This window comes from Pollicipes pollicipes, unplaced genomic scaffold (assembly GCF_011947565.3).
Source record: "Pollicipes pollicipes isolate AB1234 unplaced genomic scaffold, Ppol_2.1 Scaffold_6686;HRSCAF=7923_pilon_pilon_pilon, whole genome shotgun sequence".
NCBI lineage: Eukaryota > Metazoa > Arthropoda > Thecostraca > Pollicipedomorpha > Pollicipedidae > Pollicipes > Pollicipes pollicipes.
The window spans coordinates 17,327,902-17,337,021 of record NW_023596921.1 but is presented as its reverse complement, the minus strand read 5'-3'; the positions used below and the strand labels follow the sequence as shown (position 1 = coordinate 17,337,021).

At 53.0% G+C, this 9,120-nt stretch overlaps 1 protein-coding gene across 2 annotated transcripts in view; it reads left to right on the top strand.

Moving 5' to 3' along the window:
* Positions 1-4,471: 4,471 nt before the first annotated feature.
* The window catches only part of LOC119107151 (LIM domain only protein 3), a 75,314-nt gene continuing 70,665 nt past the window's right edge, over positions 4,472-9,120 (top strand). For both annotated transcript variants that reach the window (XM_037230523.1, XM_037230525.1), the window contains exon 1: positions 4,472-4,622. The gene's annotated coding sequence lies outside the window, so the exon portion shown is untranslated. The remainder of the gene's footprint in view (positions 4,623-9,120) is intronic.

The window sequence follows — 9,120 nt, the reverse complement described above, 5'->3', positions numbered from 1 at the left end:
ACATATGTAGACAGACTCTAGGCCGCCAATTTTTCAGTTTCGACAACTATTGCGCATTTAATATATATCATGGACTGCGAGCTGTATTGAGAAGTGGGAGAAGCTAGTGAAACAAAATGCTCAGTTTCCGAAGCATTTCACTGATCATAAATATGAATTGTGATCTGTGAGTTATGGTTTGTGTGTAAACGAGGCAAATTTGTGAGTACAGCAACCTCACAGTTGCAGCCAGGCGTAAATCAAATTAATCAATCTTTCAATCAATGTTGCGCAAGGTACGATGACGCAACCATATGGTGGTGTGTTGGAAACCATAATTACTAAATTGAAAAAAATTGTGTTGTCTAGAGGAGACTTTTCCACTTCAAAGCATACCAATATTTATAAGTGAGCTTATTCTATCATATCTCATGCTTACTGCAATATCTTCAGATGTTAAACATTCTCTGTCAACTATGAATGTTGTGCAGCCTGGTTTACTGGTGTGTCATGTTTGTCTTGGGTTTTCTGTCAATGACACTTATTGTTACCCTGATAAATGAAAACATGATCGCTTCAATTTTTTTGTGTTCGGCAGCAAGTCTGGTTTTAAGATGAATTGAATCTTAAGGAAAAACAAAATATGTTGAAAATCTTGACTACACGCTGGTGGGTGATGGGTCGGTGAGAACAAATTCTCCTGCACAGAGCTATGAGGGCAATGAGCAGCCTACCCGCTAACAGGCAAGGCATCGGTCAGGAGGCAGGTTCGTCATACGTAGTTCACTCGGCCGAGCCAGCCCGCACAGCATCTGTATTCCGCACTTCTCGAGTGCTCCTGGCTGCTGACCATGAATATCAGATTGGAAATGGACCCCTGCCCTTTGTCTCAATCTCGCGAAATCTCTTTGAGATCACAGTGCGAATTCGTTGACGTAGCGACATGCATGTTTCGTCCACCAGCCATTTGGAAAAGTCACATTTGGCAGGCTTGCAGTTGTTCATGGATTATCGGTCTAAAACCCCCAGTTATCAATTTGTAAAGTGTCGTCCGGTGCAGATCTTTGGAGTAACGCATGAGACAACTTGTGTTTTGTGAAAGAGAACAAAAAGAGTTTCCAAGCTTTCAAGTTTCAAAAAGAGAGTGACTCAACCGCAGTGGCGCTGGACGTGATCAACTGACTGAAGTCCCTTTTCAACGCAATTAAACTATTTAGCTCTCTTCAATTATAGGGATAATAGCCGGTTTCTTCCTCGTCAGGCCGTTTGTTCATAATTGATATTCATATTCTGCTTATGAATTGTTTGAAATCTGCTTGGAAGATTACGAATTTGCAGAACTTGAGCGAGTGAAACAGTTTTGGCTAAATCATTATCCGACTGGTATGTATTGTGCTAACGTCATTTCGACTGTCTTTTAGCGCCCACGTATTTTTTAGATCACTTTTAAAATCAAGATAGCTGATGCCACAGGCCCAGCACTGCCAATAGCCAGCAACTCTGCATTATTTCGGAGGTTCCGATCAATACAAAGGACAAGCGAGCAGCCCCCTAGGACAGAAGTAGGCTAGCGCGTTACGGCAGGCGGAATGGTGCTGAACGTAGGAGGCGCCTGCGACGGCCCGCTACGTGAAAATATCCGGTTGGTTAAAGCAAGGCAAGTTGCATTTATGATGGATCACAACTACAGTACACGTGCAGCTTCGTGGAAGCATCCAGGCGGCCAAGTCTCTGATGAACATGCTCGCATCCACTCTGCATTTTGCGATCACCGCTCCGCTCTTGCCAAGATAAACAGATGTGGCCACGTTCGTCGCGTTTACCACAAGCACGCAACGTGACGTGTAAGTTTGGACAATCTGGCAATTCCGACAGAATAGTGCAAATAACCCGCCGGATTCCAGATGCTGCAGAAATGCCCTGTCCTGTCGGCTAGCCTGGCCGGATTCCGAATGTTGCAAAAATATCCTGTCCTGTCGACTAACTTGGCCGGATTCCGGATGCTGGAGAAATGCCCTGTCCTGTCGACTAGCCTGGCCGGATTCCGAATGCTGCAGAAATGTCCTGTTCTGTCGGCTACCCTGGTCGGATTCGGGATGCTGCAGAACTACTCTGTCCTGCCGACTACCCTGGCCGGATTCCGGATGCTGCAGAACTATCCTGTCCTACCGACTGTCTTCTCGGGATGACGATTAGCACGACACTGCGGAGCTGCGCGTCCAGTGTCCGGCGTCTGGAACGGAAGGCTGGTCCCGCAGTTACAAAGCAATCGCATCCTCTTCCCTCACACAGCTGCTGTTCGTCGTTCAGGCTAGTGGACGGACGTGTCGGCTGCGCTGCTGTGTTTTGTACTGTGACTACGCGGCCACATAGCGACGCCGCCATGCCACGCACTTTCTGCCTCGAATTAGCTCACCCAATCATTCTCAGAATGTCTTGACATTTCGTGCGGGAATAGGCTAATGCCTTATCAGGACGCCATTTCCTTTCATGGGCACAGTCACACGAATGCCAGCCATGGCGAATGCCTCGCCTGCGGTTATACGCTTACACTTGGAGCGTGCGGTGATCCTCACAAAATGATGCCGTCCACACATTTCACAGGCAAACCGGGATTATGTCGGGAAAGGACAGACGCGACTACATCTGTCATTATCGGGCACGTCGTTCCTGCTCAACACCAACCATCCGGTGGCGCAGCCAGAAAGCCGGTGTGGTTTCGTCTTTTTGATAGGTGAGCACTCCCGCACGAGTCGCGGACTCTCGGCGCCGCTTGAGTCCCGGACTCTCGGCACCAGGGGGCGACTCCGAGCTGTCCACTCCTCACGGCACCGAGCATCACCGGCCGTCCATAAATCGGCGTGGCTCAGTCCGCTCCAATATGACCGAACGAATGGCTTCATTTTCCGCTATCGACCCCTGACGCCCGGATTTGTTGTCCGGGCCGCGGCGCAGGCCGGCGTGGTCGCGCCGCCGCGCGCGGGGGTGCCGCCCGCCGAGGCGGAGCGGGCGCCCACCGCCGGCCCGCCGCGATCGACGAGACCGACGCCACGCCGCCCGGCCGACCGTATTTTTCGTCGATCGTCGGTGGCCGCCGGCTGCATATTCTTAATTGGCGCGGGCTGTTCTTTGAGCCTTTGACAGGGGCCGGCATTAACAAGGGCGGCCATTACTGACGCTGAGGCCACAGCGTCGGCGGCGCTGAGCGCTGGCCGCCAGTCAGCGGTGATGGCGACATCGGCGTCCGACCACGGGGAGGCGGGGAGGTGGGCAGGGGCTGCCCCGTCCTCCGGCCACAGAGAGGGGGGAGGTCAGTTAGTCAGGCAGCGACGACGTAGCCGGCGTCCGGCACGGGGTGGCGGGGAGACGGAAGGGCTGGAAGACGGGCAGTCAGGCAGCGGCTGCCCCGGCCTCCGGCCACAGAGGACGCGGGGAGGTGGGATGTCAGGCAGCGGTGGCGTTTCCGACATTCGACCACGGGAAAGCGGGAGGCGAAGAAACGGGAAAACGGGGTGTCGGGCAGCGGCTGCCCCGGCCTCCGGCTAAGGGGGGGGGGGAGGGGACGGGGAGGCGGAAAGTCAGGCGGGGAAGCGGACTCCGCGATGGCGTTCGCGGCGTCCGACCACGGGGAGGCGGGAGGCGGGGAAACGGGGAGTCGAGACAGCGGTGGTGTTCCCGGCGTCCGGCCACGGGGAGCCAGGCAGCCAGGCAGGGGCGAACGGACACGATTGGCTGGGAGCGGGGGAGGGGGAACGGCAGCAGGTACACCGGGGCTCATAGACAAGGTCAAGAATACCGTGGGGAGACCACACAGCGATAATGGCAAGGGGAATATGGACTGAATCGCGCGTCAAAAATACCTTTGAGATAATAGACTAAAAATCCACAGGGAGTCGCGCCCGTTTATATGCCAGGAGTGTGTATATACCGGGACTTCTATTAAGTTGCGCAGGCAATGCAAACTTTGGACATACTTTGACATGCATTGTTACGGGGTTAATGTACTGTTTATCTCCAAAGTAGACCGATAATTCTAACTTCCCCTAAAGGTGGGTCGGGGCGACTTTAAAGCCCTCGTGTGAAAAAGTGCAAGAAAAGCGCCATGAAAAAGACCTCACTGTTAAAAATAGCAGTAGGCTCAGCTTACGCACCCCAGCGACTGTTGCCGCTGAGAGCAAGCAGCGGAGCCCTGCGTCCCGGTGTCCTTTTGCAAGTCCCACCTTCTGTCCCGTAATGGGTCACATCGCCCTGCTCACAGCTCTGCGACGCCTGCCTGCTGAAGTCCAGAGTCATCCGTTCCGAGGTCCGCGGGACATGTCAATCTTGCAACCGCCGCGCCATTGCAATTTCAGCAAGTTTGCAAGCTTCGCCGAGCCGTCTGCGCCTGACACCAAATCGTTGGTCGCTGTAGTGCGTCGATCGTCCGCCAGGCGGCGCTGGCGGCGCCAGTTCCGTCGTCCATCAGCTGATGGTAAACAGTCGCAGCGCGGAGCCGCGGCGTGGTGGGGGCGCGCGGCAGACGGTCTCGATTCTGAGGCGGCCAAGAGACTTGCTCGGTGCCTGGTCCCGCTTGACAGACGCTGTCGAAGATCGGCAGTACGGAACACGCGGCCGGGGGATCCCACCAAGCCTCAGCTCGTCAGGTGAGTTGCGTGTCGGCCTACTTGCCGCCTCTGCCTGCCGCGAGCAGTTCCAGAGCATCTCTGCATGAACCGGTCGCCGCTAGGTTTGGAATCGAGGCGCAGCCAAGGCAAGGGGTTCATGAGGCTTGAACCCCGGCAGGATCAGTGCAGTTTCTTTTCATCACTACACTACTGGAACACTTTCGCCATCTGGTGACCATGAAGGTGATGTGGGCTTTGCGTCTCGCTGGCTACTACTATTGGCGGTGACATGCCGCGTCGATCAGCGGAAATTTAGTGACGTAGAGTGGGTAACCGAGTAGGTCCGTAGGGTGCGCAATTGATGCAAATGTTTACGACGTCAGGGTATCAATTTTCAGTGGCGCATTGATACGTAAGGCGCTGCACCTTTAGCAACCGTGGCAACTGCAGCCTCTTTGCAGCGAGTAGAACCTATGAATGGGGCTGGGGCTGGGTCCTAGAATGTCATATCCCCCCCCCCCCCCTTCACAAATCCAGTTACATCCCCCCTTCGTCGTATATACTGGCTGCGCCCGTGCTTTGAATCAATACCCTGAAACGTCGTTTGTGCTGTGAACACAGCGATAAAAGTGCTTAAGACTCGGGGCATTGCCACCAGAACGGAGACATCACGAGACGTGCTTCCTAGGAACGCCTATCCGTAGAAAACTTACGGTTGTGGAAAGGCCCATGCACTCTAAGGGAGTCATGTTGTCATTGCCCCGCGCTGGCTCGCGTGAGGTATGTTTCATAGGTTACTGGCTCGTCTGCACGGCATATTTTTCCAGCCTCACTGTATAAGTGACACATTAGTGATTCCGACGTCCGTAAAAGCTCGGGCCTAGTTCAGCTCCGTGAAACATTTCCACACTTATTTCACGCGTCTCTCGGCGGTCGCGATGAGAGGCTGATTTTCCTCACGAACCAGCTGTCCTGGTCGCAGCTCCGACCTGATCACATTTCCTTGAGAACATGGCTAAAAGCCGGGCTATTGGCAGGTCTACCTCAGATACAAATAATGAAATGCTAAGGAACTTTTCGTGTGTGATAGGTGCTTTGAGGACGGCTTCTGAAAGGCTGTGGATCGACTGCCGTGAGTGAGCAATCACGTGCGGGGGTCCTCGGAAAGGGGCGAATGTTAGCCTGCTGGGTCAAAGTTGTGGTACGTTACAAACTGGGATATCTAAGTTCTTTGTTCGTGGCACGCCACATTCGTTTCGAACACCCGAATGCCAGTTTGTGCTACATTTTTGCGCGATGCTAAAACAGTTCTTTGGCGTGTTGAATCCTTTCACTTCTCCTGTGGCTAACCTCGCCCAGTTTTAAATGCCTTTTGGACGTTCAGTCCGTGGCGAGTTGCGTCCCGAGGCTGTGTCCCCGGCTGCGTGGCACATGCGGAACCCGATTAGTCCCACCCGCCTGCACCCCCAAACCGGTGAGACGGGCACGGCCCCGCCCCCTGGCATGTCAACGTTCCCCTCCCCGCACATCGCACGTCGTTCGAGCGACGGCGGCACCGGGTGGCCCTGCTGCAGGATCGGCCGCCAGCAGGGATCAGGACCTCAGAAAAGCTGAGGCGGCAAAGATAATTTTCTTTGTGTGCATTTCTTGTCACGCAACACCATATAGCGTCATTCTAGTTTGCAAGGCTGGGGAAGGAGAGCCTCCGTCTCTCTCATGGAGGAGGCTCATTAGTATCAGCAGAAAGACCCGCAATTTTTTTTTGAGAAGTAGTCTTGCTGCTCAGCCGCGCCTCCGGTCCGGTCCGGTCCGGTCCGGTCCGGTCCGGTCCGGTCCGGCGGCGGGCCGGCCGCTGGCGTCTCACCACGCCCCTCGTGGAGACCACTTGACCGGCAGCCGGCCGCGACAGCCGACCGCCTCCGCCCCCGATGGAAATCTGCTCACGCACCGGCCGCGCCGGTCGTAAGCCGGGAGTCGTGAGTCGTGAGTCGTGAGTCGTGGTCCGTGAGTCACGATCCGCAAGACGTGAGTCGGGATTCGTATGTGGTGAGGCGTTGCATGGGTCCGGTCTTTGCAGTTTGAAAGGCTTATATTATAATACATACGCAGTATTGCATATCTTTATATATTTCATTTTGCGTAGACAAATGAAATGGCATATATGACCTGTTGGACTTTCCATTTTTGGCATTTTAGCCGTTTTGGCGTTGGTGATGAACTCGTTAATGAAATGCCGCAAGCTATAGGTGACCTTGGTATTTTCCGGGAGGATGCCAAATATTTACCAGAGGATTTCAGCATCATTCCCATCAGCTGGATATGATGGTCCACCCCGTTTGCTCTGTGAGGTCAGCGTTGGCTCCATGAGCCGAGGCCGGAGCGGTTTCGTTGGCGTGGGCCCCGCAAGAAGCGCCGCGCGGCCAGTCCAGAACGACTGTGCCGCGGGCCCCTCCCCCTCCCCTGAGGGATGGGGCTAGAGCTGCAGCAAGCGGCTCACTCGCCGAGCGCACCCACGACCCAACCCGCTGAGGGGAACACTGTCCTTATGGCGCGGGGAGCATTTGTCCTGGGGAAGCGGCATAGACACTGGTCCGATGAACGGGAACACGTCCGAGGTGGGAAACTGGGTCAACCGCCCACCGAGGCCATTTCTCTCTTCCGTCCTCTGGTTCTGTTCTCAAACTTTGGCTCCGGGATGTTGGTGTCTGTTCGGAGATATGGCTACCTGCCCGTCCGAAGCGCAATCGGAGCAGAGGGAGCTAAAGAACGGGCACGCGATGGCCTGTCAGTGGGAAGCGCGAAGACTTACCGCAACTACTCAAAATTTTGCCCGGTTGGAACGGCGGGGACGAGGCGCAGACACTCAGTATGATGCTCAATGGTGTAAGCCGCTCAGCGCCACTCAGAAGCTAGTAGAGTGGACGAGCTGAGCTAACACCAAGCTCTGTGCGATGGGAGGCAGCACTCAGTGCTCTGGCCAGATGAGACCTGTCATTGATTTACTATTTCGCAGGGCCCGGAAGATCTGACGCTCGTCGACGCATGCCTCAACGGCTGAAATGCGCCCGTAGTAAAGTTGCGGTGAGACAAAGTGATCTGGATCTATCATGTCAAGATTGTTATCATGTACCCGTAGCCAAAACTATAACCGTTGCTGTTACCTAGGCGTCACATCGATACGATGTGCAGTATTCTGCTGAAGCGGGTTGGTTTGGGAGTTGTGCGCATGCTCTCTTGATGTGCTTAACCACTTTTTGGACACTGCGGCAGCCGACAGAACGCTTGCGAAAGCACTGGCCTTATTTTGCTGGTTGAGGTCTAAATTTTTCATTGTACAATATTGATAAATGCCCTCACGTACATGCTAACGGTTAAAGTGAGTGCTCCACATTTATATGGGTTTTGAATTGAAATGGCCATCTGGAGGTCTTTTGGGCACCGTTCAAAATTCTGCCCTTCTTAGGACCTAAGTTCCTGAGTTCTTGTTTAGTTTAGTTAGTTTAGTTCCTGAGCCGCACGCCCGCGAAAAGTTGGAAAGGTGTATCGGAGAGAGTATTTCAAAGTCAGCTTGGCATTCATGATATCATAGTAACATCATTTAAATCATGCTATTGCATAACCCATGCCGCGGACAAGGCCGATTAAAAATATAATTGTCGAAGCTTTCATATCTGGCGTGCGTGAGCGCGATTTCTAGATACAACGACCGTCAATTGGCTCTCAATCAATGCCGTGCAGGATACAATCACGTAATCAAGCCATGACGCATTGAGGAGCATATTTACTAAACCGAGAATGGTGCTGTCTACAGCAGTCTTTTGCTATTAAAAAGCGTACCAACAGTTATAAGTGAGCTTGTTTCATTATATCTGATGCTTGCTTCAAAAGCTTCAAATGTGAAGCATTCCCTTTAAGTTATTCGACGTCCCAAAAATTCCCCTAACTTTAGTGGTCTTGGGACAAGCAGGTAATTTGGATTTATACCACATCGAACCGAAAAAGTCTTGAAGACGTTACATATTGTGGCTTTGACGTTTTGTTTTCCGCCATAAAGGTATGGACTGGCATGTATAATACATAAAGGTATATGGATGGCTCATGTAAGACAATGTACATCGAAAGATATGGACGTTATAATAATTAAAATATCGCCAGACGATGCTCTCCTCCTATTAGGCCTATGGTAAAGCCAACAAGCTACAATATTGCTAAGGCCTGAAGAGAAAATCTTCAACGAAAAGGAAGACGCTACCTGTATGTCAAACAGAACCAGGGGCGCAGCCAGAACCATGACAAGTGGGGGGGGGGGGGGGGGCACAAAGTTGACAAAGAGCCTCCTGATAGTGAAAGCCCCTCCACAGAAAAGAGCCGCCGAGTGAGACCCATTTACTTATTAGGGTGTATTTTTCTTAGTTATTTTCCATTCTTACCTCCTGTAACTGAAACGGAAGCCAGAAGCTCCCGCGCGATCAACCCTGCCTGGATTTTTTCGTCAGTTTTTTTTCTCCTTACTTGCAGTGGTCCACGCCGCACGGTT